The 12331-nt window shown below is 42.7% G+C and overlaps 1 long non-coding RNA gene across 1 annotated transcript in view; it reads right to left on the bottom strand.

Annotated features, from left to right (window-relative positions):
• Positions 1-2772: 2772 nt before the first annotated feature.
• LOC142071992 (uncharacterized) overlaps positions 2773-12331 on the bottom strand; it is a 99889-nt gene continuing 90330 nt past the window's right edge. Inside the window, exons 2-3 of the long non-coding RNA XR_012668275.1 lie at positions 6973-7082; positions 2773-3549 (exon numbers count right to left, since the gene is read on the bottom strand). This is a non-coding gene — a long non-coding RNA (uncharacterized LOC142071992). The remainder of the gene's footprint in view (positions 3550-6972; positions 7083-12331) is intronic.

Raw genomic sequence — 12331 nt, 5'->3', positions numbered from 1 at the left:
CTGTGGTTATAGCCAAGCCATTGCTCACACCACAGTCCTAAACAGAAAAGCTTGAAAGAGCAGCTGAGAGTAATTTTAAAGAGAATGTAGCGCTTAAAGGCTTGATCTTTCGAAGTGTTGAACGGCCTGGCATGAGTTGGTGCTGAAGCATATTTATTCCATAGACTTGTGTGTTGTCCCACCAAGTGTCATTAGGCCTAGTCACATGCTTGAAGTTAAACACGTTTAACTGCTTTTCTGTATTGGGCTCCACTGCTCAGGACTTTTCAGAATTGAGCCCTAAAGGTAGCTGAATGGGTAAGAATGGAGGCTGAAGTCTCAAATGCATAAGCATAGCAGGAGCAGTGGCAATGCCAACTTCCTCCCACTGTACCTCAATCTTATTTTGGGAGGAATTTCCTTTAGGGGTAAGCAATTAATTTATCACATTTCTTCGGTGCTTGACCGCTCTAAGACTGCCAACAAGGGAGCCAATTATTATTAGTTTTGCCAGCGATAGTTTTTGTGATAAGGGCACCTATTTAGTAGGAACTGGCCTGAGTCCAACCACTTGTTTCATACAGGCCAGAGAATGTACTCTGCATATTTCAATCCTAGCCTCGTTCTGCATATATTTAGTTTGTAAGGGCAAATACTTCCCACTTCAGTTTATGGAAGGAAAATGTCCAGGGGTCTGCTTTATGGAACATCACAACAATAATTAATTATACCATGGTGTATGTTTGCTATGCAAATCATAGTCATGAAAAATATTGGTTGCTATGTACAAAGAAATTAGATTGATTTTTTTTCATTCCTGTTATTGTTTAAGTTTTGATGGTCATGTCTCATTCTACTCCAGTTAAATCCCGGGAAAAGCTGCGAAGAGCCCACTTTTAAACTATTCATTTCAGTGGAATATGATATTCTAGTTAACTGAAACAAATGGCAAAACAAACATTTGGCAGAAATCAATATCTGGACAAACCAGGTAAAATATAAAGCCCTTGAAATTGTATCATATTATTATCTGCCCGGGAAAATGGTAGCCAAAACTGTTTAATCATAAGAAACTCAAGAAATGAGAGTGTGGGTGATAGTGTGAAAACATAAAGTGGATGTGTTCCCACTATTGCAGATGGCACAGCTGGTAAGAAAAAGAACATGGATAGTGTTTTAATTTAAAAAAAACAAATCTCAGAGTAACTATTCTTGTGCATGAAATAAAGGAGTAGTAATTCAAATGGTCCTTTCATTCCTCTTGGATAAGACATCTAAATTCTCTGGGGCCTGCAAAAAAGGCAAGCAGCCAAAAAGACAGAAACAACACTTTCCTCACATAGGAGTCCTGATCTTGCAATGCCTTGTACGGTGTTTTTGTTAAGTCAATAGCCGTTGAGTGTGTGAAGGTGTCCTGGGTGCCCCTGGGGGACGAACAATATAGGACTTATGCCTAAATTAGCCAATGATAAGATAAAACTAGAAATAGCAACACCTTTAACTGGCAGAAAGAAAGTTTGAAGAGTTGCTTAATTGCTTAGTTGCTTAATTTGACTGGAACTGTGCTGTTTATGAAAATATTAAGCCTGTTGTTATCGTTTGCTAGTGCTATGGTGTATTGATTATCTCCTGTTAATAAAATCTCTCCTCCGCTGTGACAGAGAAAAAACATTGGCCTCGATGGCCTTTTAAAGATTCAAGGGGGTTTACAAGACAGAGTAACTTTGAGTATTAGAGTGACAGTCAGCAGACAATTGGTAGGCATCTTTTCTGGTTGTGAAGTCCTGTATGCAACCGGAGAGAAAATAGTGAAAAGACCTATGGGTGTATGATGACTGACTGAAGGAAAGGACCTGACTGGAAGCAGGTGATACATTTCTGGAGAAGTCGTCTCTTAACCTCTGAAGTTTATTGCATGGTAAAATACAAATTCATCTTTTATTGATGTCCTGGCACAATGTCAAAGAACTCCTATGTCCTGCAAGTGCTGAAAAAGTAGAAAACTGGTTTCCAAGTGCATTATGAGGATACTTAACATGAAATGCTGTGTTGCTGTGCAAGTGTGGAGGGGAACAGAGTATAGAAAAACTTCCACTCACACAAGAAGCTGAATATTATAATTATTCCACGTGATTCATACAGCAGACACTGTCACTAGGCAAGAGTCATGCACTCTCAACAGCCAAGAGGACATAAGACTAGCACTCTGGTCCTTCAACTCCCAAAACACAGGCCTTGTTTACCTGTACTGGAGGAGAGCTCTCTCATATAGAAGTGGAAGATCAGCCATTCTCTGCAAGGTACTTTTCCTCTTTTTCAAACACCTCTACATGTTCTCTTTTTTACAGCTGGTACACTGAGACAGAACATTTAAGTAACTTGTGCAATATCATTCCATGGCAGAGCTGGAGGTAGATGTTTGTTCTCTGGACTCTGAGTCCTGTGCTGAAGCTACAAGACCATCCTCTGCATGGTAGGAAACAAGCAACAATACATAAAACTGTAACAGACAGTGCCTGTTTGTACCCCCTCGCTGGGCAAAGTTTAATGGACACACAACATGTAGGGCTTTACACATGTGACTGCAAAGTTTCTGCAAAGTGGTTCTGAATCTTAACCAGTTAGGGTACAAGTATGAACCACCTGGTATTTCGTTCTAGGACCACAGCGATAGTACTATCAATGTGAAGTAAGCAGGAAACAGAACTGGTTAGTAGAAATGTATAGAAAGCCAGTCAACTTTCACAATTAGTGGATAGGCAAGTGAATAATAGTTATATGAGTATACACCTGTCTGATGACAATGTACTCATCTTGGTACATTTCTATTCACCACTCTTACTACAAATGAAAAATGAGGCCCTCTTTTGCTGGCTTGATTTCATTAAAGGGAGTGCTTTTCACAAAGGAGGAATTAAATCTTTCTGTTCCTGATCCATAACCCATTAAAATCAATGGACGGACTCCCATTGGCCTAAAAGTGCTTTGGGTTAGGCCCTTTAATAGTGAGCATAATGCTTTTGGGTGACTTTTGAGGAAACATTTCCATTAGACTGTACTGGCTCTCTCCATTCACAGAGATATTGGGGATGACTTGTTATCAGCATAGCATAATATAAATCACAAATGGGGAATGGAGGTTTCTGCCCTGCTCAGTCTTAAAATTAAATGTAATGAGTATTCTAGTTAAACAGCAGTTTCATTTTAAAAGTTATAACACTAATGACTTGGTAGTAATACATTAACTACAGTTAGTCATTTACCAGCATGTTTGAAACAAATGTTTTAATGGCACATGCAACTTGTCAGTACATGTTTAAAGGCACAAGAGACTTCTTTTAAATAAATCATTCATGATGAATTTTACCTTATGAGATATAGGTTGAAATCTCTCTCTCTAGGGAACAACCGCCATGTTTACTTTGTTAACATTTTGCATGATAAACAATTACTGTGACTTTTCTTTGAGAAGCTCTCCCACCAGACCTCAGGCTGTAGAAGTGCCTTTTCTTTACCACATGATATTCTATTCAACTCGTGCTTGTGAGTCTCAGGGAAAATTCTGGCAGCCTGCAAATAGCAAAGAAGCAGTAGCAGCACCCAACACTGTACTGGGAACCGCCAGAGCAGCTTTGGGAGGGGGAGGAAGAGAACTGGCCTTAGTTCCCCATTATCTCCCTGTTAGGCTTGGCTCTTTCCTCCACAAACATCTCCTTGCTGGGACCTAGCACCTAGATCCACCAGCCCTTTCCTTCTGCTAATAATAAATAAACAGTCAAATACTCATATCAGAGGACACTATCCTACATTCTGTAGAAGACAGGTAAGTTACTGAAAAGACTATTTTAGAAAATGGTTTAAAGCATTTTTAAAAACTGTATTGGGACTATTTCTTGTACCCTTCTGCATTTAAGGCCAACTGCCACAGTTACCATGAGTCTGATTGGGCAGGATTCACGTGGAGAGAAAAATTTTAACTTAAAACATGTAAAATGCCTCAAAAATTACCTCAAAAAACTGGGGTATACGTAAAAATACCATGGTTTTAAAGTCGGCCTGTGCTAGAAACAATGTCTGGGTTGCATTGGTAAGCAACTGGAAATTTAGCCTTTTCAACAGCATAGAGCTCCCACGTGTAGTCTTTGCAGGGTTGCAAAACCACGTATATAGTTCCAGGCTAATTATTCAGCTTACCCAGTTGTATTTGGCTGTTCAGTCTGGCAAAACTCAGTGGCAGTCTCCAGAATTGAGTATCTGACATAGTACTTGATTTTCCCCAGCAATATTTATTTAATGAGTACATGACCAGCTCTTCACAAAGAAAGAAAAGATGGTCATAAAAACATACAAAGAGCTGTATGCTTCCAAAGTTCTGTGCTCATATCAGTCAAAATTTCTCTCTTTAATTTATGGACTTTGTATATTAACATAATTTCTCTATTGCACATACACGACTTCACTTTTTCTTTATGGTGGGTAATAGAGAACTGAGTGAATTTTATCGAATATGTTTATTATAGGAACCGTTTTGATCTCTGCATCAACATATGCTTGTTTTATGTGTTTTAGGCTTGTACTGTTGATTTATGAGTTGAACAATTCAATAACCATATTTTAAAGAAATCCAGGAAAAACATCTGAAATTAATGTTTATGGTTTAATGACACTATGAGAAAGCTTTGGATGCTATAGGAGTTCATACTCAATCTCCTCTGTCAGTTATTATGTAGTAAAATAGCATTTAGCAATATTCTGTCTGCTTGATAGATTTAAAGGAACTAACTGTGCTGTTATTCAATAAATCATGATGGACCTTGAAAATATGAGGGTACTCAGATAACGTACTGATTCCTTTATAGCCATTACGATCAGACATATCAGTGAAGAAACTTTTAATTTGCTTTAACAAACTAAATAAATAAATAATTAAAACTACAAACTGCTGTTGTTTCTGGGTTTAAGCTCAAAATAAAAAGAATAAAAGAAGGGAATCTATCCCTATTAGGAATGCCTTTGAAGATGAAAATACTGAAGCAGTAATGATTTTTCCAGCCACATTCTGGGTCATACACTCAGCCAAAGGCCAGTGAATAACACATTAACTTCTGGAACGTGAGTAAAGGCTATCTCATGAGTGACGTCAGTGAGAGTTTAGACATTAAAGGGAACTAAACCCCAATTCAGCTCATGCCCAACTTTGAGCCAACGTACTATTTGCATGCTTAAAGTTAGACATATACTTAAGTCCATTGGTAAACTGGGGCCTTAAAGCACTTTCCATGGCTGCTTTGTTTGTTTTGTTTTGTTTTATTTTCTGTTTTATCTCTTTTATAAACCAGCAAAAAGTTTAGGATTAATTGTTGCCATTAAATAGGCGTTGGATGAATGCCAGATATGTTTTCCTCCAGTTCCCAGCTGAGACATGGCATTGAAGGGATGTATAAGTGTTTTGAACGGGCAACCTGGCTGAGAAGAGGGACTTAAGGTTCTGCTGTTTTCAAGGGGTGTTAAATAGGAATTGGAAATCCCTACCATATCACCCATGTTTCCCCATAAAGCTAGGACTTGCAGAGCTTTTGGGTCCTACATTTCAATCGAGCAGCTGCTTGCTTGGATCCAGATGATCCCATCAAGGCTCACAGAGGACACACTGTGCATGGATCTCTCCATTGCCGAGGTGGAAGGGGTTATGCTGTCTTTGCGACCCTATAGCCTCCCTCCTTTGTCCCACACAGAAACCCTGCAGTTGGAGTTTGCTTCACAGATTTCAGGGAAAATGGTGAGGGGCAGAAGTAGTGGCAGAAGGGAGTTATTGCCTTACAGCTGCTATGGTTATTTCTGCTGGAAGTGGCTTTTTGTGTAGCTTACACCGAGCTGCAATGCTGACTCATTTAATTCAATCCTTTGAAAAGGACAGTGACATTTGTCACTGAATTCCAGTTGGCAGTTTAGATCCTGGGCAGTGGTTTTCGAACTTTTTTCCTCGTGACCCAGTTGAAGAAAATTGTTGATGCCTGTGACACAACATAATTATATCTTTTGCCTACAGTTTTCATAAAATCATAATACTTCAATACAGTCCAGCTTAACCCACTTTATATAACTAACACTAGACACTAGCCTTAGTAAGCCAATGGTAAGGAGTGTGGGAGGTGGCCCAAGGTAGGGCAGAGGGAGAGGTGCAGGGTGGGGCCGTGGATGAGGGGTTCAGGGTGCAGGAGGGGGCTCAGGGCTGGGGCAGAGGATTAGGATGTTTGGGGGGGTGAGGGCTCTGGCTGGGGGTGCAGGCTCTGGGGTGGGGCCGGAGATGAGGAGTTTGGGGTGCAGGCAGTCTGCCCCAGGACTGGGGCCAGAGGACTCTCCCCAGTCCTCTTTCTGCCAGCAGGCAGCATGGAGCATGGGGCCCCAGGGGAAGGGTCCCTCTCTCCCCGCCAGCAGCAGCGAGCTCCGGGGCCAGGGGAGAGACCCGCAGCAGTCCTGCAAGCCCCAACTTGCTCCCCTCCCCAGTTCCCGTCCACCCCCCACCTCCCTCCTCTCCAGGTCCCTGCTGCGTGGCCCTTTAGAGCTGCTGCTGCCAGATTTTGGTGTCTGGTTTTTATAGTGTTTTTAAAACTGGGCAGACACCTTTAAATATGTGATGCAGGGGGGCACCAAGTATGGCAAATATCATACGTGGAGTGTCACATGCAACTCTGTCCACAGCAGCACTTGCCTCAGAATGAACTAAAGCATGAGAAGTGGAGCAGCACCTGAGCAAAAATGGCTTTTCCCCCAGGAAAATGATCCAAAGCACAGCAGAGTTGAAGAAAGGAGCTCTCAACCTCACCAAGTGTTTCAGAGCACATCAACCCACAGGTGGCCTGGGGGAGCTACTGCTGCTCCCTCACTGTGAGATTTGACCTTCGTGAATTCTCACTGTGCTTCTGCATGGCAATATAGGCAGGCTCCATGAACACCTCTTCTGTGATGCACGGGGGTGGGGAGTTTCCTTACCTGTGTTTTTCACTGGATCCTATCAGAGCAGAAAGACAGTTCTCGCTGGTAGGTGCCTTGAGGGTGTGTCAAAGACCCGTTAGTTTCTAGGTGGTATCCTCCTTTCAAATCTAAGAGAAGAGTGCTAATATTAATACTCACAACTCCAGGCTACGAGCTAATAATTGGAGGCTCCTGCAGTAGGCTGTGGGCTCTATTATTACCCTTGAGGTTTCATTAGTTCCAAAAAAATGGTACCCTCTGGAATGTAGCTTTTATTTTCAGCAATTTAATACCATGATTGAAGCCCATTATCTTGTAAATGTCAGGACAGCCCCTGGAGATAAGGCCTGTTACACATAACAGAGGCAGTCACTTCACTTTATATCTGATCCATATGACTTGCGCAATCCACTGTGGCAAGAAATAACATGACGCATCCCAGAACATGTGAAACCAAGTTCAGTTACTAAAACAAGTTTATGGATTAAATAAAAAAAATCTGCAATCACTTTTTTCCCCTGCCTCCCACAGAGCGTTGGAGGGATAATTCACCACTATTGTCAAGGTTCCTCCCCCACTCTGAACTTTAGGGTACAGATGTGGGGACCTGCATGAAAAACCTCCTAAGCTTATCTTTACCAGCTTAGGTCAAAACTTCCCCAAGGTACAAAATATTCCACCCGTTGTCCTTGGACTGGCCTCTACCACCACCAAACTAATACTGGTTACTGGGAAAGAGCTGTTTGGACGCGTCCTTCCCCCCAAAATACTTCCCAAAACCTTGCACCCCACTTCCTGGACAAGGTTTGGTAAAAAGCCTCACCAATTTGCCTAGGTGACTACAGACCCAGACCCTTGGATCTTAAGAACAATGAACAATCCTCCCAACACTTGCACCCCCCTTTCCTGGGAAATGTTGGATAAAAAGCCTCACCAATTTGCATAGGTGACCACAGACCCAGACCCTTGGATCTTAAGAACAATGAACAATCCTCCCAACACTTGCACCCCCCTTTCCTGGGAAATGTTGGATAAAAAGCCTCACCAATCTGCATAGATGACCACAGACCCAAACCCTTGGATCTGAGAACAATGAAAAAGCATGCAGTTTTCTTACAAGAAGACTTTTAATAAAAATAGAAGTAAATAGAAATAAAGAAATCCTCCCTGTAAAATCAGGATGGTAGATACCTTACAGGGTAATTAGATTCAAAACATAGAGAACCCCTCTAGGCAAAACCTTAAGTTACAAAAAAGATACACAGACAGAAATAGTTATTCTATTCAGCACAGTTCTTTTCTCAGCCATTTAAAGAAATCATAATCTAACACATACCTAGCTAGATTACTTACTAAAAGTTCTAAGACTCCATTCCTGGTCTATCCCCGACAAAGACAGACTATAGACAGACACACAGACCCTTTGTTTCTCTCCCTCCTCCCAGCTTTTGAAAGTATCTTGTCTCCTCATTGGTCATTTTGGTCAGGTGCCAGCGAGGTTACCTTTAGCTTCTTAACCCTTTACAGGTGAGAGGAGCTTTCCCCTGGCCAGGAGGGATTTCAAAGGGGTTTACCCTTCCCTTTATATTTATGACAACTATATTGGTATATAAGGGTACAGCTTGTTCAGGAAGAACAGGCCAGGGAAAAAGTGAGGAGGAGATGTCTTGTATATCAGGCTCATACACTTGCACTAAGGTAGAGATAGAAATGGGAAGCAGACCTGCTGAAAATTTCTGGATAAGGATAAAAGGGGTAAAAAACAAGGGTGATGTCATGGTAGGTGTCTCCTGTCGTGAACTAACCAGGAAGAAGAGGTGGATGAGGGTGTTTTCAAACAACTAACAAAATCATCCAAAGCACAGGACTTGGTGGTGATGGGGGACTTCAGTTACCCCAGACATCTGTTGGGAAAAATAATGCAGTGGGTCACAGATTATCCAACAAGATTTTGGAATGAATTGGAGACAACTTTTTATTACAAAAGGTGAAGAAAGTGACGAGGGGAGAGGTTCTAGATTTGAATCTGACAAATAAGGAGGAACAGGTTGAGAATTTGAAGGTGGAAGGCATCTTAGGTGAAAGTGATCAAGAAATGATAGAGTTAACAATTCTAAGGAATGATAGAAGGAAAACAGCAGAATAAAGCCAATGGACTTCAAGAAGGCAAACTTTAGCAAACTCAGGAATTCGGTAGGTACAATTCCATAGGAAGGAAGTCTAAGGGAAAAAAGAGTTCAAGAGAGTTGGAAGTTTTTTAAAGAGACAGAGAACCAAAGCAAACTATCCCAATGCATAGGAAAGATAGGAAGTATGGTAACAGACCACGCTGGCTTAACCAGGAGATCTTCAACAACCCGAAACTCAAAAAAGAGTTATACAAAAAGTGGAAGCTAGGTCAAATTACAAAGGATGAATATAAAAACCATGACAAGCACATCGGGACAAAATTAGCAAGATCAAGTCAAAACCCCAAACACACACAAAAAAAGAGATTAAACTAGCTAGCTAGGGACAAAAAAGGTAACAGGAAAACATTTTACATATATATTGGAAGCAAGAGGAAGACCAAGGCCAGGGTTGGCCCATTGCTCAATGAGGAGGGGAAGACAATAACAGACAATACAGCAATGACCAAAGTGTTTGCCTTTATTTGTTTCAGTTTTCACCAAAAAGGTTAGCAGTGACCGTATGACTAACATAAGATCTGTGGCTAAAATAGGAAAAGAACAAGATAAGAGTTACTTAGACAAGTTAGATGTCGTCAAGTCAGCAGGGACTGACATAATGCATCCTAGAATATTTAAGGAATTGGCTGAAGTAATCTCTGAGCCATTAGTGATTATCTCTGAGAACTTGTGGAGGATGGGAGAGATCCCAAAGGAAAAGAAAAAGGGAATGAGGACAACCCATGGAATTATGGACCAGTTAGCTTAACTTTTGTATCTGGAAAAATAATGTAGCAAATAATCAATTTTTAAGCATCTTGAAGATAACAAGGTGATAAGTAAGGATCAACGTGGATTTTACAAGACCAAATCATGTCAAACCAACCTAATATCTTTCTTTCACAGGGTAACAAGTCTTGCAGGGGATGTGACATTGGCAGACCAGGTACCAGCTCATTCTCCCCTCTCATGCTGAGAGATAGACAAGTAATCACAAAAGAACAGGTACACTGCATAACTGAAGAAGTAATTTGGAAATAGGAAGCTTTTGCAATATGGTCACTATAGAGATAACAATTTATCTGTGTCAATATGGTTAAGAAATTATTAAAAAATTGATTGAAGCAAACAGCATACGTCAATGATTGGAAGCCTAGGTATGGTTATCCGTAATACCATACACAAACAAAGAGCTGTCCTAAGTTTGGTATGGTCATGGAAATAGTCAAATATGGTCATAGATCTGAGCGGGTTATATAACTTACATGCAATAAACAATCTGGATATTTTCCTACATATTTTCTCTAAGAGCCAGATTGTGCTGGCCCTTACAGAGATGTGCAGAATGGGTGGTAGGGTAAGGCCCTTTCCTCACCCACCCCTCCAATGGCCTATATAAGGGCAAGGTCAGTCCCTGCACATGGGAATCCCTACTCCATTTCAGGCCACATTTCCCCAGAGGGGGATGGGAGGAGGTGTGGCCCTGACTTTGCTTTCCTATATGCACTAGCCAAGAAAGCTGTCCAGCCGTGTATGGGGAGTACGGTGCTCCACACAAAGGGATGTAGCGATGGGCACACATCCTCTGTGCACCTGGAGGCTCCAAGAGGCATTCTCCAGAATGCTTCCTGTTGCTCCATTTGAGGCAGTGCAGTCCTGTATGGCTCCTTACTATGGACTGTCTGTGTCCAACTGAATTCTGAGGGACTGAGTCCGGCACCCATCTTCCATGGGGAGTCTCACAGAATTCAGCAAATTTATGAATCTTCGTCTCTTCAAGGATGGCCAAAAGGAACCACTGTGATCATCTAGTCCAGTGGTTTTCAAAGTCCGGGTCGCGGAATGTTGGGCACTGGGCTGCCTTGATGATCCAAATTATCACGATCTAAAGGGCCACGCAGCAGGGACCTGGAGACGGGGGTGGGGTGGGTGGGCGGGAACGGGGGAGGGAGCAAGTTGGGGCTTGCAGGGCTGCTGAGGGCCTCTCTCCTGGCCCTGGAGTTCGCTGCTGCTGGCGGGGACAGAGGGACCCTTTCCCCTGGAGCTCCATGCTGCCTGCCGGCAGGGCAAGACAAAGAGGCCCCCTCCCCCGGAGCTAACTGCTGTTAGCAGAGAGAGGGCTGGGGGGAGTCCTCTGGCCCCAGCCCTGGGGCAGCCTGCCTGCACCCCAAACTCCTCATCCCCGGCCCCACCCCACAGCCCACGCCCCCAGCCAGAGCGCTCACTCTCCCGCATCCCAACCCTCTGCCCCAGCCCTGATCCCTCTCCTGCATCCTGAACCCCTCATCCCTGGCCCCACCCTGCACCCCTCACCCTCCACACCTCTCCCTCTGCCCTGCCCTGGGCCACTTCCCACACTCCTTACCATGCGCTTACTAAGGCTAGTGTCTAGTGTTAGTTATGTAAAGTGAGTTTAGCTGGACTATATTGCAGTATTATGATTTTATGAAAACTCTAGTCAAAAGATATAATTATGTTGGGTCACAAGCATCAACAATTTTCTTCAACTGTGTCACGAGGAAAAAAGTTTGAAAACCACTGATCTAGTCTGACCACCTCTATAACAGGTCGTAGACCTCCCCCAAAATAATCTCTAGAGCATATGTTAGAAATCCATCCAATCTTGATTTAAAAATTGCCAGTGATGGAGATTCCAGCACAACCCTTGGTAAATTGTTCCAGTGGTTCATTACCCACACTGTCAAAGGAGTGTCTATGCAGATGCCTCTGCACTGCTTGTGCATTATGGAGGTGGACCCTATGTAGACCCAGAATGAGCAAAGAGGAAGATGACTGTTGGAGAAGGGTGCAGAAGCACAGCAGGCTGAAATAGCAGCTGCCAAGGGAAGGTGCTGCAGATTAGGTTGCGGGGTGATTGTTATTCTGTACCCGTGACCCTTGCTGGGACCCTCTTCCAAAGGCCAGTTACTTGGGCTTTTATTACAGGGAGAGGTGAATTTCACCTTAACTGAAAGTGTTCCTATCTCCTAACTTGTGATTGGCTAAGGTGGAGCCCCCCGTATATCTACACTACAAAATTAGGTCGACTTTATAGAAGTCGGTTTTTTAGAAATCGTTTTTATATAGTCAATTGTGTGTGACCCCCATACAAAATGCTCTAAGTGCATTAAGTGCATTAACTCGGCGGAGTGCTTCCACAGTACCGATGCTAGTGTTGACTTCCGGAGTGTTGCACTGTGGGCAGCTAT

The sequence above is a fragment of the Caretta caretta genome, chromosome 5 (assembly GCF_965140235.1).
Source record: "Caretta caretta isolate rCarCar2 chromosome 5, rCarCar1.hap1, whole genome shotgun sequence".
Taxonomy (NCBI): domain Eukaryota; kingdom Metazoa; phylum Chordata; order Testudines; family Cheloniidae; genus Caretta; species Caretta caretta.
This window is presented reverse-complemented; position numbering and strand designations above follow the sequence as displayed.